The following is a 26,273-nucleotide window of genomic DNA, read 5'->3' as shown; positions in this document are numbered from 1 at the left end:
ACTTAACTGCTACGCCACAGGGCCGGCCCCAAGAAGAATTTTTTAAAAACTCCTTCCTCCCAAATGTACACTAGAAAAGGATGACTTTTGAGTTACCTGGATTTATATTTCTTTGGTTATTTTACATGTCCTTTCCCCAATTCTCTATCTGAAATATAATCCTCACCAATGCTAATAACTTGTTAGGAGTGTTTCATTATTCATTTGTCATCGTTACAATGTTAGGACTGGAAAAGACAGAACAATTCTTTCATGCATAATACATTCAGAATTCAAGACTATTAGCAAATACAAATTTACTTGTGTGCTTTGTATGCCTGTATACTTTGAATACCAAGAGCTTCATAACTGATGTTATGTTTTAGGATTATCTCATCAAGAGGCAGAATTTATCTCCCCACTCGTTAAATCAGGCCTGGCTTGCTTTTGTTAACATATTGTGGAGGAAGTTGTGGAGTGCAAGTTCCTAGTCCATGCCTCAAGAAACCTTGCATGCTTGCCCCTCATTCTTTTGGATCCCCACCACCATCATATTTACAGGCCCAGGGTTATCTGCTTGAAGACAAGGGGCCCAGAGCCCAGTCATTCCTGCTGCCTCAGCCAACAGCCAGACAAATAAGGGATCTGTTAAAGAGATCATTCTAGACCAGCAAGCCCACAAGTTAATTTCAAATACATGAACAAGCCCAGGTAAGATCAGCACTATAGCACAGTTTTCTGATAGACTCAGGAGCAATAATAAATCCTTGTTGTTTTAAACCACAGAGTTTTGTGTTTATTTCTTATATAGCAAGAGGTAACTGATAGAGAAATCAGTACATAGAAATGGAATGCTAGTGACTTAAAATATGAGACTCTGGCTTGTGAGCAAAGCAATGAGCAAATAATGGAAATGTGGTGAACAAATATTTACTAGAGGCTGGAAAATGGTGAGAGATTGCTATTGGAGGCTGGAAAAATAGAGCCTCATGTTATAAAATAGCAAAACAATCGCAAGACTACACCAATAGATGTGTTCCTAATAAGTTGTTGGACTTTGGCAAAATGATTTCCAGACAAAATGTTGAAAGTGTCAGTTGGCTTCTTTTAGCTGATATGGTAAGATAGTACAGAATCAATATGAGTTAGAGCAGGGGTCAGCAAACTTTCTGTAATGGGACAGATAGTAAATATTTTCGGCTTTGTGACTACGCAGTCTCTGTCTCAACTATTCAACTCTGCTATTGTAGTGCAAAAACAGCCAGAGCCAATAGGTAAATGAACGAGTGTGGTTGCGTATCATAAAACCTTATTTATGGACACTGAAATATGAATATAACAAAATTTGCATTTATCACAAAATATTTTCTTTTGATTTTTTTTCTTTTTGTGAGGAAGATTAACACTGAGCTAACATCCATTGCCAATCCACCTCTTTTTGCTGAGGAAGATTGGCCCTGGGCTAACATCCGTGCCCATCTTCCTCTACTTTATATGGGATGCCTCCACAGCATGGCTTGACAAGCAGTGCATTGGTCCATGCCTGGGATGCGAACCCCCAAACCCCGGGTCCTGGGCTACCAAAGTGGAGCAAATGAACTTAACCGCTACGCCATCGGGCTGACCCCTCTTTTGATTTTTGAAACCATAAAAAAGTGTAAAAAATAGTCTTAGCTCACTGTCCATACAAAACTAGGAAGTGGTCTGGATTTGGCTTGAAGGTCTTAGTTTGCCAACCTCTGAACTAGAGAAAGAACTGGTTAGTTTTCAAGGAGAATTTAGAGGTATATAAAAAATAATTAAAAAAAAATTGTTCCTTATCTTCTAGTCTTCCCAACCAGTAAGAGTCCCAACATAAAACAAGTTCTGAAGACAAGATCAAATCGTGTGTGTCATTATAAGACCTTTTATTAAGACATAAGTCAATGCGCAGGATTCCCTTTCAGCTAGATAAAGGGATTTCTAAGAAACTTAAGAGTCTTATCTCACAGACTTCCAACGTGGCCAAAGCAGCTGTGATTAGGTCTAGAGAGATGCATGTCTCCCAAATAATTGTGGATTTGGCTAGTAGAATGGACTTGAGCCTGATTCAAAGGAAACCTACAAAGTTTTTAAGAGAATTGTACTTTCAAAAGATCTTCATTCTCTTGAATCCTGCTCAGCTAGTAGATGAATAAACCTAAACTAACAAGGAGGAGAAATAAGGTGCCTCAGTCAACAACCAGCAAACTCCTAGAAGCTAAGCTGCTAAGGTGATTCACAGGCAGGGAAGGAGCCTGGTCTAAGACTGGAACAACTGCCCTGCTGACCTATAGACTCCTGAGCAATAACACGTAGTCACTTCTTAGGCCACTAAATTGTGGGATGGTTTGTTGTACAGTAATAAGTAGCTGATACAGAATGTTTTCTTATTCGTTTGTCTGTATCAACATTTTGGTTGGAGGGTGTTTAAGTTGAAAAAGCAAACTATATTGAAATATTCCTTATAGCATAATACAATTAGAATTAAATAATATTAGTGAATGCTAATCAGATTTGTATATGCTGTGTATAATAAAAATTATTTTCAGCTTCATAAAATGAAAGAATAGCTTAGTTTTTACTAACTATATGTAAGTAGTATATTTGACTAGTTTTTTGTGTGTGAGGAAGATTGACCCTGAGCTAATACCTATTGCCAATCTTCCTCTTTTTGCTTGAGGAAGAGTGGCCCCAAGCTAACATCTGTGTCCATCTTCCTCTATTTTGCAGGTGGGATGCTGCCACAGCATCGCTTGATGAGTGGTGTAGGTCCATGTCTGGGATCCGAACCTGCGAACCCCGGGCTGCTGAAGCAGAGTGCGTGAACTTAACCACTGTGCCCCTGGGCTGGCCCCTTGACTATGTTTTTGAAGTCTAGTCCAGTGCAGTGAGTGAAGCTCATCACTGTGCAACTAGACCAAACGTATAAGGTATAGTTTTCCAGGTCATGAGACTTGCATTCCTATTTGACAAAAAGGATCTATGCATTGCTTTTCATTATTGAGTTATAGGTCTCAGGGTGCCTTTGTCTTTGGGTGTAATGACCATATGCTTTACTTAATTATATTTACTTTCACCCTAAAATATAAAGGCAAAAAAAAAGTAAGTTGCAAAATGCAACCATTCTGATGTTTAAGAGGTGGTAGACCACACATTGAAAGATAAATTCTTTCTCTGTGGAGGGTAAAGTTAACGTTCAGTCTGTATGATTTCAGCAGTTCTAGAGAGAGACGGCTCAAATAGTTTTCACTCACATTGTAAAAAGCAACATTTTCAGACTGTATAAATTTTGTAGCTAAAATTTGTGAACAGAAAACCAGGATTGACTCAACAGCAGGTCAATTAAACAATCGCTAATTGAACTTGAGTCCATTTTTAGGCTAATTTTCATTGCTGATGAGAGAGAAAGAGGGAAGTTTGTATTCCATCTGCTCATGAAATACCCAGTGCAAGAATATCATTGTCTATACCTGTGGGTCCTTTAAAATCACTGTCTACACTAAAAGAAAGAGTGGAACTTTCTTAGATATTTGGTTAGCCTGTGAGCTTCCATAAAATATAAAATATTTCTCTAAAATAAGCAGAATTAGTGAAAAGGAAAATGAATTAGTTTTAAACGTTTAAACTGGAAAAAGTGACCAGAAAACGCTTGTGGTCAGTTTTTTTAGTCTATGTTCTCCTAACAATCCTTTATGGGCCACTTGAGAGATTAGAGAAAGGATGTTAAAGGTCCTGGAGATATTATAGCTGCACTAGCAAAGTACCAGAATCCATGTAAAAGGCTTGTAAAGCATTTGGCCCTACAAAGCTGACATATAAACTGTGCTAAAATTGTCTTCATTTCCTCCTGTCTCTGACTCATTCTTGGTTTCTTATTCTGATAATAGAAATGATGACCTGAAGGAAAATTAGACAACATTCTAACATGAAAATTTCCTGCACTTAAAAATAATTGTACTAGGTGAAATTTAAAAATGGGAAAATAAGCATACTCTAACTTCATTGACATTACTGAATATAATGTTTTATTATGGCTTCTAAATTACCTCATCCTTAATTGTAATTTTACATATTACTATGTAATCCTTTCTGCAATTTGGAGAATAACATGCAATAAAGATTAAAATATATTATGTCAAGGCATATTCAACGTTTAATTTTAAGAAATGTGGAAGGATTGGCTGTAATTGTTCAGTGTTAATGGCTAGTAGAAAATTTATTGCTTGATTGATGTCCTCTGCGAATGAAGTTCAAATTGATTATTACTGATGTCGAGTATATTCTGGTATGTCCAGAGTCTGTCACCATTAAATAACTTTATTGAAAAGAATAAGTCATGTGAATTTGTGAGGAACAATTAAAAAGGAAAAGAGAAACTATAATTGATTCCAAAACTTCCTAAGCATTTACAAAGGTATTGTAAGAAGTTAAGAGAATAATTAGTAAATAGAATAGAGGTATGAATTTTGTTTTTGCAAAATGGTGACATAATAAACAATGATACCACATAGAGCATTAAACCATGGATGATTAACTTTGTTGTACTCAAAAGTACCCTATGGTCTACTTTCTCCCAATATTACTTGCATAAGTATTTGAGTATCAATCAAGTCAGTTCTGGAATATTGAGTGGATTAGTTTCTATAAATTTATAGTATTTTATTGTTATTCAGCAGTGTGTGTGAAAACTAAGAAATAACCATTTGCTGGAGACAGTTTTACAACTAGTAGAGTGTTGTAAGTAAACTGATTACCAAATTTAATATATCTTATACATCACAGAATAAACCAAGTTGTATTTTTCTACAATTATTCTTGGCAAATTACTTTCTTAGATTCTTACAAATCTCTCAAATTCCTGGGTGCTCTTGTACTTACATTTTTTTAATAACAAAGCACCATTCAGGGAAGATACACTAACCTAAAATGGCTCATACTATTCCTAGTTTCTAGATATTTATATTTACATAAATATTAATATTTATGTAAATCTATATTATAAATATATACGTATTTAGGTATTTTTATATATATTTAGGTATTTATATAGATCATCTGAAGGAATCATAAAAAGTAATAAAATAAATTTAATACAGATGCAGTAATTATTCTCAAGTGTTGAATATTACAAACAAGTCTTTTAACAGTCATTTAAAAAAGCAATGTAGTAAAAAGATGGTGGAGTTCACAAATATATATGGCTATTTGTGATGTGGGATAAAACTTGCAATTATAACACACACAGATTTAAAAATTGTCATATCCCAAACGTTTTAGAAGGAAATGAAAACAACACACACTAAAATATTGTGATTTATGTTCCAAAAAGAAATTCTAGAGAAGACAATGGCCTTTGCCCAAGACAGAGGTCAAACTTTGAATAGGTTAATTCATACAATGTAAGAATAAAAAAAAATTGCCATCTTATAATTTAATGAATTATTTTATATAAAATATAATTTTAAAATAAATTAATACATCTAAAATTTTATTCTTAGCTCTTCTTTTTGGGGAAATGAATAATGGTTGTAGCTTGATCTTGGAATAAACAGTATTGTTAAAACGCTTTAGTGATTATGGTCAGAACATTATAAAGTAGAATGTGGTGGGAATTAAATTTAGAGAATAGTGTTGAAATGAAAAATGACTTTGATATTCCAGGAAGTAGGTGGACATGGAAAATGCAACTTTTCTAGTTAAGAAGAGTGAATTACACTCTTCTTAACTAGAAAAGTATGAGGGAAAGATGACTTTCCCTCATACACAATAAAGATGAGGGAAAGTTGGACTTATTTGAGGATAGTGTAAAAAGGATCTTAGAGACAAAAGGTTAGCAAAACTATGAGTCATTGTGATGTTTTTATCACTAAAAGAGAATTTAAAGGCTTGGCATTTAGTTTTGCATTATCCTCCTCAGTAAATGTTACTTATTAATTTTTGGCCATTATTTTGAAAATCTGGTAAGAGTTGTGATCCTCCTCCCTAAAATGTTTACATAAACATATCATTTAGCTAATAAATTCTGGGAGGCTATAGGCTCAAGATAGGAACCTCTGCTTTTTTGCCTTCAAGTAATTAACACCCACTGGAGAGCAAGGTGCATTGTCTCCCACCCAGGCAAATTAGTTCTCTGTCTTGGCACTGAAAACCTGAGAAGCAAGGAGATCAGTGTAGACTTGTCTAAATAGACAAGTAAAAGTTCTCTTTAATTACATAATTAGTATAAATATTAATTATATTCTTGAATGGATTTTTGGAAAATGTAATATTAAAGACAAATTTTCAAAAACCTAAACACTGGCATGAACTCAACTTTAAGATTACTGATTCTCTTTTATAAAAGTAGTTTTTTTTTAACATTAACTTCTGGTGTCCTTCCATTGCTTTAACAATATTACCGTCTTCTTTCCAACCAAACTAAAGACTGGGAAAGCAGGAACTGTGTATTAATTGCTGTAACCCTAGCAACTAAAACAACTAATTGAAAGTGTCTAGGAAGTGTTTGCCAGCCCCAAACATATGCATGGTTGCAAATGCCTCTTGCAACCACTGCAACTGATACCATCTCATGGTACTGATGGTACCACTGATACCACGATGGAAGATTATTTCCTTGGCTTTCAAAACCTCACCCTGCATGCACTAAGAGTCTAGGACTGCAGAGGAGTCTGTCTTTCTCCATACTGCTGCTTATTCTGGAGATTGGCTCCCACTAGTTAATAACAGAAAGACAGTAGTATTCATGCTTCTTAGTCCTATCAGGAATCACCTTCCAGTGTCCGCCTTATAATCTCCACGTGGTTTCCAAAGCTTCTCATCATCTACAGAGCAAGCTTAAATCAATATCTAGTACACATTCAATTGTAGTCTTTGATAGCTGAATGCTCTTCTGATAACAGAACTATCAGAAGAAACAGTCCTGTTACTTTGTGCGTTATCAAAACATAACTTAAAATAGTGTATGTAGAATAAACTCTCTCCATCAAGAAAACAGTAATGTGATTTAAAAACCCAAAATGAGAGCATCAAAAAGTACTAAAACATTTGGAAACAAGCTTGTGAGGGCACACTTATGAAGGGCTATTTAGAATTTTGGGAGAAAAATGATAGTGTTGGGTTTGTCTAATATATTTATTTTGAATAAATAGAAGACTAATAGCTGAATATTACTCTTCCCTTTGTATATTCACAAAGTATCTTTTTTTTTTAAACTACTGAGCCTGATCTTGAGTGGTCCAACTGATTAGAATTAACTTGTGATGACTCATTTAGGCAGTATTAGCTAGAGGAGAGATTTTTGAAACTCTTAAACATAAAAAATGGGTTCAGGGCCGGCCCCGTGGCTTGGTGGTTAAGTGAGCGCGCTCCACTGCTGGCGACCCGGGTTCGGATCCCGGGCTCGCACCGACGCGCTGCTTCTCTGGCCATGCTGAGGCCGCGTCCCACATACAGCAACTAGAAGGATGTGCAGCTATGACACACAACTATCTACTGGGGCTTTGCAGGGAAAAAATAAATAAATAAAATCTTTAAAAAAAAAAAAAAAAAAAAAAAAAAAAAATTGGGTTCAGTATAGTTTGGCACTGCTATGTCAGAATAATTAAAGAGCTGATCTGAAATAATACACTTAAGTGGGTGTTTTGTTCAATGTCTCCAACATTCTCACTTTTTCTTACTTCTACCCCTTCATCCTCCCTTCCTCTGTCTCATCCACCAACCAATATTCTCCAACAATCTCTTAGACATAGCAACCCTCAGCAACCACCACCTCTTCCACCAAACACGCACTCAGGAATTTGGTGTTAATGTCTCATCCTTCCTTCTTACAAAACTTATCCTAAAAAAATCACATAACAGAAAGTAGCCTAAATTCTTACCCTCAGGAGTTTTTTCCAATTTAATATAGGCCAAAGCAATAATTAAAAACAATTAAACTCTCTAATTTTATTGCCCTAAAGCCTCTCCCTGTGGACAGTAGAGACATTTGGGAGACAAATGTGTGTCCTACTACACACTACCACTATTTCTTTTCTTTTTCTGTCCTCAAGAATGACTTTTATTCTTAGTAGTAGACTTCAGCTTCTAGAGAATACGTGTTTTCTTTTATTTGCATCTTAGATTTAACAGGATCATCCTTAACATAAAATTAGTCCAAATAATTAATTGTGGCTAGGTATAGATTATACGAAGAGTGAATCTCTTTCTGAATATGGGGCAAGAGGAAATTACTTAAATAATATTACATGATATTTTGAAGTCCTCTTTGTATGCAAACAAGTGCTGCCAATTTGGTAGGTTTTGGAAATTCCTTTTTTTTTAATCTTAAGACATTATGAGAAATTCTTTTTGCCCAGAGTGGATCCTTTACAGATTTGGAAGATTTTAAAGGAAAACATGAGTCTAGTTAGACTAATTAGCTACAGATCTTGAAATATGATTAAATTTAGTATTTTAGAAAGTTTGATTTCATCTTGAAAGGTCTATTTAGTTTCACATCTTAGCTGCTATATTTAACTTTCCAGTAATTTTTTTTTTGTGAAGAAGATCAGCCCTGAGCTATAATATCCTTGCCAATCTTCCTCTTTTTGCTGTGCAACACTGGCCGTGAGCTAATATCCATGCCAATCCTCCTCTTTTTGCTGAGGAAGAGTGGCCCTGAGCTAACATCCATGCTGATCTTCCTCCACTTTATATGGGACGCCGCCACAGCATGGCCTGACAAGCGGTGCTTTAGTGTGCGCCCGGAATCCGAACCCAGGCCACCAGCAGCAGAGCACGCGCACTTACCCGCTATGCCACAGGGCTGGCCCCTAACTTTCCAGTAATTTTTGAATGTTTAAATTTACGCCTTGGTTATGGGCTGAATTGTGTCCCCTCAAAGTTCGCATGTTGTAGCCCTAACCCCCAGTAGCGCAGAATGTGACTGCATTTGGAGATAAGGCCTTTAAAGAGGCAATTAAGTTAAAAAGGGGTCATTAAGATGGAGTCTAATCCAATATGACAGGTGTCCTTGTAAGAAGAGATTAGAACACAGACCAGGAAGACAGAGGGATGACCATGTGAGGACACAGTGAGAAGGCAGCCATCTGTGAGCCGAGGAGAGAGGCCTCAGAGGAAAGTAAACTTGCCGACACCTTGATCTTCAACTTCAAGCCTCCAGAATTGTAAGAAAATAAATTTCTATTGTTTAATCCACACAGTCTGTGGTACTTTGTTATGGCAGTCCTAGCAAACCAATACAACCTTTTAGTCTACAAGTCATTTAAAATTTATGCCCTGACTTATTATGGTCTTCCTTTAAAAGTGCAAAGCATTAAATCTTTAATCTGTAGAGATCTAAATTTCAGATTGGTAAATAAGACCAGCTTCAGATCAAAAGATCCTCTAAGGACCAACATGCAAACTGTCTAAAATATAAGGAGTAAAAGATGAAATGACTTATAACTTTGATCAAAGATCCAAATTCTAGATGTTTGAGACTATTGCAATTTCTCATCCACGGTTTTCCCAAAAAGCCACTAAACGTGCACTTGATAGCATTTATTGCGGTTGTAGCTCACAGTAGTATGTACATCTCCTTCACAATGTGGGAGGGTATGTCTCTGTCCTTGTTTCCCAGATCTGTGAATGCCAGAGGGAGAATAGCTTAGAGAGAAGAGATGGCCAGGGGAAGATGGCCTGAGTCACTGCGAAACCACCCAGGGAAGCAGAAACATCTGTTCACATGTAGACGGATTATCTTGTCTGCTGCTGTAAAACCTGTTGAATGAATACCGGTTCCCTCTGGTGTCTTATTTTACTCATTTTCCCTAATGCCTCACATGTATTGGGACTTAATAAATGGTCTAGTATGAATGAATGAAAAAATGGATTGATGGCTGCCATGTCTCTATTACTGTGAAAGAGTGGATTCATAAAGAGTAGGAAGAGGGCAGAATTATGTAAGGAATTGTGGTGGTTGGCAAAACCAAATTAACAGTGTAGCTATTATTCTCATTATGTATTTGAGAATATAAAATCTGATCTGAGATGTTTATTTATATTAAAAAAATCAGAAAATAGTGAGCATGTTTTCCCCTAGATTTACATTATTTTGTGTATATTTATTTCTAGACATTTTCTTGCAACATTAATTTCTGAAGAGTTTAATCTGCCTGATTTAGTTTCAAATGGTTTATCATTATTATGAAATCTGAATTGATGTCTGAGAAAAAAATGAGAGTAATATTCTATTTTTTATCAAAAAAGAAAACATTGCATTGTTATCAGATTGACTTAGAGCTTTTCTCTAGATGGCACAAATCAACTTACAATATTGGTTTTAGAAAGACCTGATAGCATGCACACATAAACAAATATACACACTACACACAGACGTGCAAATTATCTTTCTCATCTTTCCAAGAATTAAAACTTTGATGTAATGGTGTTAATCTTGAAGGCTGAATTCAAAGAAATATAGCTCATAATAGGAATATAAAACACTCATATCAATGTCTCCATCTTTTTTTTTTCTTACTTTAGCTGTTTTCATACCATGTATTTTGCTTAATTTAATGACCAACTGAGAATTGCAATGTATGTTTTTTCTTAGGATAGGCTAAGCGACAGACAAATTCACCCCCAAAGGATATACTGGTTCAAACATAATAGAAGTATACAGCTAGCAACCTCTGTAACATAGCATAAAAATAGTTTATTTCTCCATATTATTCCACATGGATGAAATAGTTTTCTTTTGTTATGGCCCCAAAAGAGAACGTGAACTCATTCTCAGGTCTGGAATGCATGAGGTCATCTCATCTGGTAGTCCAATTTAAATCACAATATTTAATTTACCATATTACAATTCAACAGAAGTGATAAGCTTTGCCAGGACAGTTCATTGCCTTTGCTCTGGGAAGGAACAGCAGAAAACACATTCTTGATACATGGATAAGAAAATAAATCCTTAAAATAATTTAACCAGAATACAGCAAGTAATAAAATGAATTTCCAGATCTCAAAATGGTGTTATCCTCCAAAGTATGTGCTGAATTCTTATTAGTTTAATTCTTTGGTTGGTTTCTCATAGTGATAGTGACTGATGATTGCCATCGGTGACATGTGATATGAGAACCAGGAACAAAATACTTGCACCATACATCTATTGAGGTCTTGTGTGAACAACTTCAAACTCATAAACTTCACTTTCACTTCCAAATATTACATTCTGATTCTAAAATATTCAAGGCTTATAATGAGTAGACCATATTTAAACAAATCTACTTTAATCTATACAATTTGAAACTAGCTTGATGTCTGACATGTGATAGTTAATAGAGATTTCTCATTGAATTAATAAACTTTAACTTGAGATGAAGTAATAATAATATAATAATAATAATAATAATATTTTTCACAGTTCTGGAGTGAAATCCAAAATCAAGGTGTTGGCAGGGCTGTACTCCCTCTGAACAGAAGAATCCTGCCTTGCCTCTTCCTAGTGGCTTGCAATCCTTGGCATTTCTTGGCTTGTGGCAACATAACTCCAGTCTCTGCTCTGTCATAACCTGGCCTTCATCCCTGTCCCTCTGTATCTCCAAATCTCTCTCTCCTTATAAGGACACCAGTATGGGATTTAGGGCCCACCCTAACCCAGCATGACCTCATCTTAACGTGATTACATCCAAAAGACCCTATTTCCATATAGAATCACATTCATTAGAGTTAAGACTTGAACGTATCTTTTGGGGGGACACAATTCAACTCATAACAATTATAATGATAATCATCAATTACATTTATATAGTGCTTCCTATGTGCCAGGCACTAGTCTAAGCACATTATGCATATTACTTCATATAATCATCACAGTGATTCTATGAGGTAGGTACTAGCATTTTCTCCACATAACAGAATAGGAAAGTGAGGAACAGAGATTATGTAACTTTCATGGCCACTAACCCAGGGCTCAAAATCCTAGCTGAAGAGTTGGTTCTTTTAACCATTACAGTCTACAGACTCTCAAATAAGATGTGATTCATTCAATGAAGCAAATCCTTTTTGAGTACCTCTTTTGTAATAGAACGTGTGCTTAATGCTCGTGCTAGAAGGATGTTGATAAAAATCTGAGACCTCAAGGTACATATATATTTATTTTAATATGAGCTAGGAGAGACGGTATGGATCTGGAGAGACATTATTTATCATTTCCAGGTGACATTAGACAAATTATTTAACCTTTCTTTGCCTCAGACTTGTGAAGTGTTGAAGATCAAACAAATTAATTATGTGTAAATTGCTTAGAATATTGCCTGACAAACATGGTATAATTATGCTATTAATTATTATTATCATTACTCTTGGCAACAAATTCTGAATTATCTGTTTTACATAGGTGAGTTATTTTAGGAGGCATTAAACCTGTAAATAAAAACAAATATTATTTTAATACTACATATGTCACTTCTTCCACTTAAACTTGATGAGAATTGCTGATTTGCTTCAAAATAGCTACAAGCACCTAGACTTGGAAGGAAATTCTTCCCTCTCCTGCTGTCTGATGCATGGTCCTGCTCCAAAAGTGGGGCAGAAAAAACCAGAAGGTCAGGTACTAATGCGTGCCTACAGGTTAATGCTGTTACTGTCATCTTTGCCACATTCTTGAGATCCCATAAGTGGGTGTAGGAAGTGACAGAGCTGCAGCAATGCTTGGATGAGTGCAAACACAAGATTTTAAACTGTAAGTGTGAATTTTCTTGTTATAATGACTCATCCAGATGAGAGAAAGCAATCTCAAGAAGCTCTACACTTATTTGATTTCTAGAGTTTCAAATACTTCATTAGTTACACTTACATATCACAATATGCCATATGCCCTCCCAGCCCCCTCAAATTTTTGTTCTCTCTAAAAACCAAAAATCCTCCATATATTTGTTTTGAAATGAATAAGCAATAATAGAAGTTCATCTAGAATTATTTTTTTCTGACATCTCACTTGTTTTTCTGCATACAAAAAATAAATAACAGCTTGTATCTTTGGTTTCTCTATTTCAAAAAATGAGTTATTTGCCCTCAAAATTAATGTGATGATGACTTTTAGCTAGTAAAGTGAAAACCTTAGAGATAAGATGGGTGTGGGGACATGAAGTTCAGTTTGGTTAAAAAGAAACCTTATTTAGCATTTACTATCTGTCTGGCACACTGCTATCAAAGTGATTACAAAGATGAACGGTTAACTTAGAAAAGCAAAACCCCTGTATGTTATCAGATGCTTACAAAAGTATATTTATAAAATAATATTTAAATGTTGCGGTACATTTGCACTTATTTTTCCAGGAATAACACAGCAACGTATGTTGAAAGAAGAAATTTTAAAGTCAACTATTTTTTTAAAGTTCATATATAGGCTTGTATGCCTTGTAACAGAGAATGGAAGTTTGTAAAAAAGTGGTTATTCCTTTCCATGTACTTCCTCTGGTGAGTATGTATGAATGGTGAAATTCCCCCAGCTTGGAAAATATCGGCTTTCTTTGCTCTGCTACTTCAAACTTCAGCTTAGGTTTAAAGTACAGCAGTTTGGAAGGAAAAATGAAAGAAAACTTCTGTTTTTGCCTTTAAGTAAGAAAACAGGTATGCTGTAATTTCTAGTAGTGTTATATCGTTTCCTCAAATATATTGTCCCTTGCCTTTTCTTTCAGTTCAAAAACAGTAGCTTAGGGACAAGAGCAAAATCTTAAGAGTAAGAAAGGAAAAACTCCCCCACCTTAATAAATATACCAGGGGACAGGAAGGAATGAGCCTAGTAAGGGCAGAATGCCATGGATACATGGTAAAGGGATTCCTTCCCAAGGATACCACGTGTATATGACTCCCAAGGAAGATGACTCTGCTACATATTGAAGCATTTAATGCAATTTAATGAAAATAAGCAGATACTGTATACCGAAATGCACATATGTGTTACAGATTGGAGCTTTTCATCAGTAAGGTAATGACTCCCCTTAGGTTTCACAGCCCTTTCTCAAACAGGCAGACAGACACATTTTATATGGGTGAAAAAGATGGCTTTGCTTTTGTGAGGTATATAGTTGGGTTAAGCTCATCAAAACTGAGGTTATCCATTTTGTTTCTACTAGAGGATTTGTGGTCTGGTGACAAATTTAATTCACTTTTAATTTTTTAAATAGAAGAATATCTTAAGAATATGAACTGTACAATGTGTGAATCCAGTGGGAAAATTGAACATTTTCCCCATGTACATGTAAATTGTTTTGTTACGTAAAAAATCTATTATATATTGTCTGGGTATTGACCACACAAAGATAGATACGGGAATTATGTTTGCACACATTCTCTAAAATAAATAACTGTCTCTGATAATTAGATATGTTTGACCCCAGAGGACTGTGTTGTAATTAATACTGATGGAGAAAGCAGAGTCAGGAATTTCTTTAGCAGATACACGGGAACATATTTCCAGCTGGGCCTCCTGGGTTCACCATAGGTGGCACTATACAGTTGTAACACTTGCTGGCTGAAAATAACTCAGCAGGTTTAACACAATCATCTAGAACAGGGGTCAGCAAACTTTTTCTGTTAAGAGGGCTGATAGTAAATATTTTAGGATTTGTAAGCCATATGGTGTCTGTCACAACTCCTTAATTCTGCTATTTTAGGCTGAAAGTAACCACAGACAATATGTAAATGAATGGCTGTAGCTGAGTTCCAATAAAACTTTATTTAGATTTAGCCTGCCAATCCCTGACCTAGACATCATAAAGTTTTCAAAAAAATTAAGGAGTTTGGTATGAATTTGCCCATAAATTTGAACATCCTTTTGGAGCTAATTTTTCTAGCTATTTTTTTTGTTTTTTATATTTTAAACTGTTGACGTAACCACAGTTAAATGTTCTTTGTTATTGCTCATTCTGTGACCCTCCCTGAGAAGTTCCTTTGTCGAATTTCTTTAATTAAATATAATTGACATATGCTATTACATTCTAGAAAGTTGTAATGGAGGCTGACAAAAATGTCTGCAGGACAAAATAAAGTTAAAATAGGTGAGAAAATTGAGGCATGGGGTTATGGTAGAAGAGAGAAATAAAATGCAGCAGGATGAGAAGCACAAAGAATGGGTCATGAAAGTCTGTTCATGTTCTAGAAGTGGAACATGTATTTATCTCAAAGCCATCTAAACAGCTAATGTGAAGAAAAAAAGAAACATGATCAAGTATACAGGTCCGAGTGTTCAAGAGACGAAATCTCACCGTGCTACTGGTAAAGAGCAACGAACGGTTCCTGATTTCAATACATGAGAGAAGTTGTTCTTGTGGTCTCCATCATGAAAACTATAGTAATGTACTTACAACTTAATCCACCCTCAAAAAGATGCTTCCAGCGAACACATTGAATGGTTTCCTAAGGCAACTTAATTGAGACTTTTGGTAAAAAGTAATGGATATATTATTGCTTAAATATGACTTTATTTTGAGGAAAGCCTTGGTGTTAATATAATAGAGTTTGAGCGGTGCAGCAATAAAATGTGTTAAATAATGTAAAAGGGAGGGCTAGGGGTTAGAGCAATAGTTTGAATCGAAGCTCATCTTCAACGTACTGAGCAATGTGGTTCAGAAAACATTAGAAGTCGAAGAATCTTTTGGAAAAATATCAGGAAAAGGCCACAGAAAAATGAACATGCTCTTCCCTGTGGTATATACCTTCTTTCACCCAAACCATCAGGCAGAAGAAATTCTCCCTCTCAGCCCACTTAGGGAGTGAGGGGGAGGACAGAGAACTGAGAATCAGCCAGGGACAGGTCTGAGGTTAATATTACACTTGGAGTTTGTACCCAAAGAAAACATGTAGAAAGGAGTGGAGACAGCCAGAAACCAGAATTTACTGCAACACTGAGAAACTGGCAGCAGAAAGAGAGAAGCCATCGTGTTTCTGAATAAGCAGAGAAAAGTCTACGACTCAGTTTTACAATATAGTGAGTAGATAAGTAAAGCAAAAAGATAGAGACAAAATAGCAGTAGAATAGAGATAGCAGCAGCAAAGCTCCTTGAAGATTAGAAAAAGAACTCAAAGAGTCTTATAAAAAGAAAAAAACTTCAGAATTTACCTTTTAGAGATATTCCTCTCAGAAAAGATGATCAGCTTGGCGGTAACAGGCATGGAATCCACAAAGAAGGCAAAGAAAAATACATACACACATACATACGTATATCTGTAATAAAAGAAAAATAAATAAAATGAAATTTCTACTGTAAAATATTAAAATATAATCAAATCTGAAAATTTCTCTTTTTGTAGATAACTTTGGTGAAATTGTACCAGTTACTTTGTGTGTGGGACAGCTAACCTTTACTAGGGGAAAAGAAAAACATTTCTTTTACATTTACAATTTCAATTAAATTTTGGAAGAAGAGTGACCCTGAATCTGAATCTCAGGAACGTTGAGCAGCTTTCTTAAGGCCTCGCATACAGTCAGCCTTGCGCCTCCCTTCCCGGGCTGAGTCCCTCCAGCACAGGCGCCCTCACTCCACCACAGCTCCCTTCCTGTTTGACGCAGCACTGTCACAACTGCTTGTGCGCTAGAGGTCAATTGCTTAGGTCTGAATCCTGACTCAGCCACTTCATCTCTCTGAGACCTTGGGCATGGTACGCCTCTTCTCTGCTCTTCAGGATCCGCACCTGTAAAATGTGGACAATAGAACCTGCCTTGCAGGAATAGAGTGAGGATAAAACAAGATAAAACGGGTCAAACCCTTAATTGGAGCCTGCAGGACTGCTATATCTCAAAGCTCCCCATTGAATCCCTAGCCTTGGGCAAAGTTGCAGGATTGAATGACACGCACACAGTAAGTACCCAACAAGAAATTATTACATCCAAATGAAGCAACATGAATGTGTTTTAAACAAGATTTGTTGGCTACATATAGCATTGTCATAGTTCCTTCTACAAAAAAATAACTGCAAGGACTCTCTGCATCCCACCAAAAAATATCTAAAAAGAACATATATCTCTTAACCAATAAAATTTTTTATTTCAACTTTGTTTAATTATAGTCTACACAGTGACGGTTTGGGTTTATTTCCTTAAGCTATGGCTAGTAAAGGCTTCACATGCAAAGGCTCGTATTTAATTAACAGCTAATATTTCTTTCAATAAAAGACATAATACTTCCTTATAATTTACAAAATCCAGTTAGAATCCATATTTGCTTGGTCTCCCATGAGCACTCTCATCTTTTGCTTCACATTGTGGTTCAAGAGACTTTGTTAGAAAACCAATAATCCAACCACAGTGTGTTATGGTATGTAATGTAGATTTTACTCAAGATTCAGGAAGAGGTGCCCACCTTAAAGTAAAATTTTATAAAACGTACTCTGAAATTCCTTTAGTTTTACCGCTTCAAGTGCTCATGGGTATCAGCAACCTCATTCCTTTCTTCCCCATACAGCCTCTCCACATCCCTCCCATTTCCGGAGATTCTCACCTTAGTTTAAATAATCGACTCAGGAAAACAAAAACCTGAAATTAGCTAATTTTTAAGGGAGGTTTCTTAGGAAACAGCGTAGCCCAAAGAAAAAGCTGAGTCCCCTGTTTCTGGAAAATTCCCTGCCTGTTCCCACCCTGAGAGATGTAACCTACTCCAGTGAAATTAACTTTGTCAGAAATAATGTGAATTATTTCTGTACCCTGTACAGCCTACAGGGTAAACTTGAGGCTGCGGCCATTCCCCCCTTAGCGTGATACTGTGCCACCTCCCTCTACCTCAGTGCTCTTCCTGAGTACAGCAGCAGCAGAGTGGGGCTTGGAGGACCTGCACATCCTCTGGGCAGCCTGGCCCTGGCTCACCAGCTGCCAGCAAAAGCAGAGGCAATTGGATCAAATAGCATGAGAAGATGCTCATAGCTGATTTCCAGTTTAAGCATCTTAATGAAGTCGTTTTACTATTTACATGGTTGTAGAATATATAGCACCGTGGTTTATTTTTTTTCTCTTGAGAAGTGTGTAGCTGATTTCATGTATATTCATGTTTTGTGATCTAATCTATGATATGTCATCTACTTTGATAGATATAGATAGATAGATATAGATATAGATGTAGATATATCTATAGATAGGTAGATATAATTTTTTCCTCCCACTCTCCCTTCTGGTATATCTGGCTGTTACTCTGTGATTTTGGTACAAGAGAGGGGATGTTATGATCTCATTTTCTCAATGCTTTGTTGCTGTCTTGTCAATTTTGTCTAACTGGAAACTATCTACTCTTCTCCAAAAACGTATTCAAATGTCCTGTGTGAATCCCTCCTTTCCCTGCCCAAGAGAGTTAACCACTGCCTCTTCAGAATCGCTTGCTCCTTACAGATATCCCATATTATTCTAATACAAAGTTCCTTCTCCTCAACCCTTCCACAAGCTTTATATTCCTGTTGCCTAGAAAAATACCTGCCACATAGCACATGGTTTATGTTAATTGAATATATTTAGTTGATGAGACTGATTACTGGTTTGATTTTCCAGATGTTAATTTTGATAAGCAGTTGTTTTGTAATTGATTTCTCACTAGATGAACAAAAATATATTTAATGTAGATGGGCACAAGTGAACAATATGCATGATTTGATGCAAAAATCCCCATGAGTAAACATTTTTAATAAAGGCGAACCAGAAGGATTTTTTCAAAATTGCAATTATGCGGCTAAGAAATGACTTATCACTTGTTTCCTACTGGTATGAAGCTTAGTTGTTTATTTTGTGCAGTGTAGATAAGTTATCATAAAAATTTATGTCTGACTTTTCTCTTCTCAAAACTAGCTTTGTGAACGCATGTGTATGTGTTTCTGTGTGCGTATGAGAGAGAGAGAATATGTGTGAATGTACGGGAAAAAATTAACTCTTGTTTCAATGATCACAGTATAGAGTGCACTAAACAATGGCCAGTGGGGACTACATATGTGCGTGTAAACACGCGAGCACATCACTCATGGACCCCTCTCTAGTGCAAAGAACAGTGTCATGACTTTACTATGATCGATGGAATTCAAGTCTGAAATGTGTAATTCTATCCTTAATCACTATTTCTCTTTCATAGACACACTGACAGAGTATATTATTTCTCTTGGAAATTTTCTTTTTTTTTGAGGAAGATTAGCCCTGAGCTAACATCTGTTGCCAATCCTCCTCTTTTTGCTGAGGAAGACTGGCCCTGGAATAACATCCGTGCCCATCTTCCTCTACTTTATATGGGACACTGCCACAGCATAGCTTGATAAGCCGTGTGTAGGTCTACATCTGGGATTCAAACCTGGGAAACCCGGGCCACCGAAGCAGAGCATGCAAACTTAACCACTATGCCACCAGGCCGGCCCTGAAATTTTCATTAAAAGCTCTAAACTGTTGCAAAAATAATTCAGGAATATATCGATTAATCTTTATTCAAAATAATTTCTGTCTTTTCACTGGTTCAATTCATTTTACTTACAACTATTTTAAGAGCAGACTTTTGTCTTTATAAAAAAGCCCTCCAAAAGAGCTCCAAATTTGTAAAAAAAAATTCTCTTTTACAACTATCGATATTTTTGTAACTTTCAAGAGATTCTTCGGTACATTTGCTTCTTTTTCCAAAGTGTTAGATAGAAGTGAAAATTACTTCCAAGTAATAATGTTGACATTAATTCAGTTATTTTTCTACTCTCAAATGATCATCTGTAACTAAAATTCAGAATAATCTACTTAACTTTCCTTAAGTTTCTTTTTCTAATATGCTGTCCTATTCTTAGATGAGATTGTCAGTCCCTCACTATTCAATGAGATTTGCTTCAAAATACTGGCACTGAGGTATGGTCTTGTGAGTTAATAAAGACAGAGGTGCATGGCATAAAAAATTCCCAAACAGCTAATTACAATAGGACAGATAGTAATGAAGTACTCCAGAAATGTGACAAAATGGCTGTATTGATGATAGAGAACCTGGAGGTGTTTGCTGAAGAGATGAAATTGTGTTTAGGAGTTGTCCCTCAAATTTATTAACCTTCAGTTCTTGAGGATTCTAACAACATTGTTGATTTTGTTAGCTTGGTTTGGTCTTGGTTTTTACCAATCTTTCTTTAACTCAGACTTTTGCATTGAATATTCTCTACTCTTAAGATCCAAAATCATTATCCTAACCATGTTTGTAAACAATAGGACTAAGAAAAAGGAGAGCGCCATTCCTTTTGTCTACACCACTTACTTTATATGAAGAATCTCTCTTACATAGTATTTTGTTTAGTGAAAGCTAGCAATTTTAGAATAAAATGAAGAAGATAACTGCCCCTAAGATAAAATTGTATGAAAATGTTGAGTCTCTTCTAAATTCAGTCTTTATAATCAAGCTAGAGGAAAAAACCTCCTTCTGGAGATCAAATTTTTGGCAACTCTTTAGGATGGAACTGGGGCTGTGATACTGGAAAGCTACTGAACAGAAATAACATCACATAGGGTTTGCAGCTCAGTGCCAGTTGGTGCCAAACTCCTCATCTTCATAAATATTTATGAGTGGTCTCTGCCATCTCATTAGAATTTAATTCAAAGACAACAGGTGCAAGAAATGATTGCTCAAGCTAGGCCAACTAACTTAGTTATTGTGCTCCAAGTTTTACATTTAGAAGAATCTGTAGAGGGTAGTCTCTGTTACTTCTTTGGTTTATTCATTTTATTTTTAAAATGTTGGTTGAGTACTTCTAAATGTGAGTGACTTGCTTCCAGTGAGCCATAGTCTAGCTTGAGCAACAGAAGCTAAATGAAAGATTATGCAAATAATCATTTAACTGCATTTCTGAAGAGTGTAATGAAAGAAATATAGAATTGCCTGTAAGTGTACATGACAAGGAGATCCACTTCATGCAGAGTGGCAGAGTGTTAAATAAGGCATTTTGGGACTTGCAGGATGTGTAGGAGTTCATCAGGCCAAGTGGAGTGGGAGGGGGAAGGCAAGGACCACTCCGGAGAGCTTGAGATGCCGGATTGAGGGCCCTGAGGCAGGATGGCATTTGGTTCTTCCTGAAAACAGAGAGAAGACAGGAGCGGCTGGTGCATGGTAAGTCAATAGGGGAGCAGTGGAAGATGAGACTAGCAAAATAATCCGAGGGGAGATCTTGAAGAGTTTTATAGGCCGTGCTGAAAGACCATCCATTCATCTGATGCTTTCAGCAAATATCTCTTGAAGGCTCCATCTGTGCTGGGCATTGTTCTAAGTGCTCAGGATATGGCAATGATCGAAGAAGGAAGAAAAACCCTACCCTCACACAGCTTAAATACCAGTGGGGAGATATAGAAAATAAATACATGAGTGAATATGATTAGGTCAGTAAGTGCTATGGAGAAAAATAAAGTAGGGTAAGGAAGATATAAAATAACGAACACAGGGGGAACAATTTTACTTAAGGTGCTCAGGGAAAACATTATAAGGGGCACTTAAGTAGAGAATTGCAGGATGCAAGGTGTGACTAAAGCAGATACCTGGGAAAAGAATGTTTCATTGAGCAGGAGTTTTTAATCTGGAGGCCCCCCTAGAACTCAGGTAGTCCATGAACTTGATTTAGGAAAAAAAGTTAAAATGTTATTCTCATTAACCTTGAACTGAAATTTAGTATTCCCTTCAATTTTGAATTTTATCAAGAATCTACAGGGGGCTGGCCCCATGACCTAATGGTTAAGTTTGGCATGCTTCGCTTTGGCACCTGGGTTTGGTTCCTGGGCGCAGACCTACACCACTCATCGGTGACCCACGTACAAAATAGAGGAAGATTGCCACAGGTGTTAGCTCAGGGTGAAGCTTCCTCAGCAAAAAAAAAAAAAAAAAGAAAGAAAGAATCCACAGGAGTCTAGCAGCAACTGTAATTTTGTTACCCACACAGTTTACAGAAATTTTTATTTTAGATAACAGTGTTCAGACATTGTGAGAAACATTTCCATCCACCGATACTTTGACATTATGGTTATTGTTAGACCTGCTGCTAGATCTTGTTATCTTGAAGAATTGATAAAGAAGCGTATATGTTGCTGTAAAACACCTTTAGTTTAAAAATATTTTTGATAGTTTTGTTTCAATAGAACTGGTTGCATTTGTAATCCTGTGAATTTGATGCATTATAAAACATCATTCTGGGAAGTGTCCATTGGCTTTACTCCACTGCTAGCCTTCCAGGGAGCACCTGTGGGGCAGCACATGTTAAGAGCCCGTATGTTAGAGGGAATGCGGGTTAAAGCCCTGTTGTGGGAGTGTCCATGATGTCTTCAAGCAAGTGCTCAGAGGCCAGTGGAGAGGAAGCAGAGGGAGCAAGTGAGGGGAGTAGTAGGAGAAGAGATCAGTAAGATAGAGGCCCAGATCAGCAGATCTTGGGGCGTTAGACATGTGCAGTGAGAAAACGGGTTCAAGTTAAGGAGTAAAATTAAGAAAATTCAGAAAGCCTAATGATAAAAAATAATTAAAAACTAATTAATACCCAGAAAATTCTATTTAACAGGGATAACAGCCTTGCTCTCTATGAGAGCCATGAAAACACATTGCTTTCCTCCAAAGCACTTTGCTTGTTAAATCAGATGTTTCAGGGTCAGGCCTGTACTGTACTTTATCAGTTGCAAATTAAATCATGTGCATTAGAACACTATCTAGAAAAAATTTTCTCCCTTGCTTTCAATTATCTACATGCTGAGCTTTCTAGATTTGCATTTGTTTTTTTCCCCAATAAATTTGCCTCTTTTTGTATTGTTTTAATTTATTTTACATCTGCAATATCAAAGTTTCCAGGGGTAAGACTCAAAGTTAACTAGAAGCATTTATTGTCTTGTGTACAAGGAAAGAAAGCAGATGTGTTTTTATCAGCTCAGCCATTGTGTGATTTTTAACAACATGGTTGGCAAAGCCTGCCCATAGTTCCCAGTGTTGTTCTGTTTAGCCTCATCCTCCCGTGTCAACATTCCTATTCAGCAACTTATTGCCCACTGTGTGGATTCTAATGGATCTTTCTTTTTTGTGACATGTGAAAACCATATACCAGACCATAATCATTTTCATTCCTATTTACACAAGCTTCCCTAGGTTAGTTCTTTAGCATACATACCATTTGTTTATTTACCAGCTTATTGTCTTCCTGCAGCTAGGAAGACACTGATTATAACTGTTTTTTATTTTTAATAAGTAAATCTAATGTTCTTTCTGCTACTCTTCCAATACAACATTTATTCTCTTAGATCTTCCTTAGATTCAATGTTCAAGGAGTCTCTTTATGGCATTTTAGATTTTCTTTCCATAATATCTTTGGTTTGTTTACCTTTCTCAGTTTCCTTGTTTGATACATTCATTCTTTTATTGGCTGATATTTATTAGAACTATTTACTGAAAGGCTTTTTTTTTAAGGGGGAAATGCCAGATGGCAGTTTTATGGTTTTATTAACACAAATACAATGTGCACACGAGCTGTTTATTCATTTTCTTTGCTGTGCAGCCTGGCATTGGGATTGGTGTGTCTGATGGCCAGCTGGGCTGCCCTATCCGCAATGGCTTTGTGGTTCTTGGACGAGACGTTGTGAGCAATCTCAGCACAATAAGATTTGTTGCACATTAGCAGCACTTCAAGCTCCTTGATGTTGTGGATGAGGGACTTCGGGAAGCCAGTGGGCAGCATATGCTTTGTTTTCTTGTTGCTCCCATAACCAATGTTGGGCATCAAGATCTGGCCCTTGAATCTTCTGCACACCCTATTGTCAACGCCTCTGGGTTTCCATCAGCTACGCTTAATTTTGACGTATTAATCTGACTGGTGCCAAATGAACTTCTTGGTCCTCTTTTTCATGATCTTGGGCTTCATGAGGGGTCTGAGGGCAGCCATGACGCCGAGTAGGAGATGGCTGCCACCTCCGAGGGTAGTGACAAGGAAGAGGGCCTGAAAGGCTCTTTTTTTTTAAAGAGAGAAATCACTTTTAAACAGAGAGAAATGAAAGAAAGTGTAAGGATTTGCCAAAAGACATTACTCAAGTTTTCTCTTGGCAGCTAAGAATTTTGAATGGACTTCATAGGATTGATACAGCAGCTTGCGGAACACAGGGGACTTGGCCGTAATAATTGCTCAATGGTTGTTTTCGTTCATTCATTTATCAAATATTTGAGTCTTTACTAGATATCAGGCATTGCAACAGATATTTTGGGACACAGAGATGACCAGGCTTGGCGTGATTTCCTGCTTTCATGGAGCTTGCAATAGAATAGGAATGTAGGTATTAATCAAAATTGTAAGTAATATACCCAATTTTTATGAATTTTAAAAACTCTCAAGATCAAGAATGTGGCAGAGAAGTATGTAACAGGCAAGCAGCATGACTTCTCTAAGGAGACGCTGTTTAGCTGACCCCTGAAGAATACATGCTGGTAAACCAAGTTACAACAGCCTGGGAGAGCATTTCAGGCAGGTGATTTGGCATTTGTATGCACTATGAAGAGAGCAGAGAGAGTGCAGGAGACTGTGCTAAGAGATGAGATTGAAGAAGTGGGCAGAGTCAGATCATGGTGGGCTGTTTTAAGTATTTTGGGCTGTGTTTCCATGGCGAAATGGGAAACAAATAACGGATTTATAGCATAGACTTGATGCACGTGATTTGTATTTTGGAAAAGAAATGTCCTGAAAATATTATTCAAAATGAATTTAATAAATAGAGTAAATGCTGGTATACATATATATTTTTTTTCTTTTTTTTAGGAAATTATTTCAGCGATAGCTTTTGGCAATGAGCAGAGAAAGAAAGGGGACTGCTTGGGCAATATAAGGGAAGTATAAACAACAGAGCTTGGTGTTGGATTGTGTATGTGATGAGGTCGAGAGAGGAGATAAGAATGAATCAGAATTTTGGATTAAACACCTAGATGGGTAGTAGTGCTAGTAGCCAGAGTAGTAGTAGTAGAGTATTAGCTGGAGTATGCTAGAGGGAAATATTTTTGAGGGGAAGGAGATGATTATGAGCTTAGTTTGAGATGTTGGTGAGACATTCAAGTGGAGGTGACAAGTGGTCAGTTAGATATACGAACCCTGATCTAGGTTTAAGATCACAAGGAAACATAGAACACAGAGATAGTGGACAAAGCCATGGCTCTGTAGACAGTGAGCCCAGCAAAGGGCCCAGAGAAGAGTGCTGGGCATTTTACATTTAGAGTTGCTGAATCGGTGGATGCATCAAAAGATGCTCATCTTTTATCAGGCTTCAGTTGAATCCAGCTTCCTGTATGGGACTAGATACAGGCATGCGCATGTGACTTCACTCTGGATTAAGACTAAATGCAGTCTTGTAAGGGTGCTCCAGGCACTTGACCTGTGCAACAACCACATGTCTAAAGTGCAAACCTGGGAGGCCTGGAGGCCCATGTGATCCACATGACAGAACTGGGGCCTAGAGATTCTGTTCTGTCAATATAAGACCCAGATGCAGAGGTTCCTGAAAAAGCGGAAAAGTTTAACTCATTATTGCAAGTTTTCTCCCTATCGGAAATCTTGACAAGTTATTTAGGAGTGGGAATGGGAGCACGAAAAGATCATAAAGAAGTAAACCAACAGCAATGGCTGATTTGGGGGAGCCTCTAAGTCATCTAAGTCTCTAGTAAAGAACAAGTTTTCTGTTGGGGAGAGTAGAATAACAACAATCTCCCTTCTCCCTGCTGTACCACACTATGTATTAAACTCTGCCCCACTTTGATATGAAGAAAGACAGAGGGACCTGAGCCAACCAACTACCAGTCTTGTGGGTTTAAATAAACAAAATTCTTCAAGAAATATTATTGCCTGATCTCTCTTCCTCTTAACAGTAAACCCAGATTGAGGGCTTAAAATTTAAGTAAGAACACAATTTTAATAAAATACTATCTCTTTAATACATATTTATCATTTCTACATCTCTTTTTTTTCTTTCTAGGATGAAATATTACAAAGTATTAAAGGCTGGTCAAATGGAGGGACAGAGATGTTCTAAATACCAATCAGCTTGGAATCTACTAGTACTTATAACTGACTGTTCAAAGAATGAATGGAAAACACTGTCATGAATGGATCTGTAAACCTAGGACAGATACTGGAGGCCTTTAGTAGCAATGCAGAGAATATAAATATTAGTAAAGTTTGTGAGATTGAAAGGATGTTGGCTCTTCGGTATGCAGATGTAGGTGGTTGCCTAATCTACCCATGATGATTTAATGTTAAATTATCAGAGAAAATAAAGGATGGATAGAGACAAGAATAAAAATGATAAATTA

The 26,273-nt window shown here is 36.7% G+C and overlaps 1 pseudogene; it reads right to left on the bottom strand.

Moving 5' to 3' along the window:
- Positions 1–23,460: 23,460 nt before the first annotated feature.
- Positions 23,461–23,868, bottom strand: LOC101405066 (large ribosomal subunit protein eL32 pseudogene; annotated as a pseudogene).
- Between the last annotated feature and the right edge of the window lie 2,405 nt (positions 23,869–26,273).

The sequence above is a fragment of the Ceratotherium simum genome, chromosome 12 (genome assembly GCF_057802395.1).
Source record: "Ceratotherium simum simum isolate JZ-2026a chromosome 12, ASM5780239v1, whole genome shotgun sequence".
Taxonomy (NCBI): domain Eukaryota; kingdom Metazoa; phylum Chordata; class Mammalia; order Perissodactyla; family Rhinocerotidae; genus Ceratotherium; species Ceratotherium simum.
Note: the sequence above shows the minus strand (reverse complement) of the source record. Positions and strands in the feature narration are given on the sequence as shown.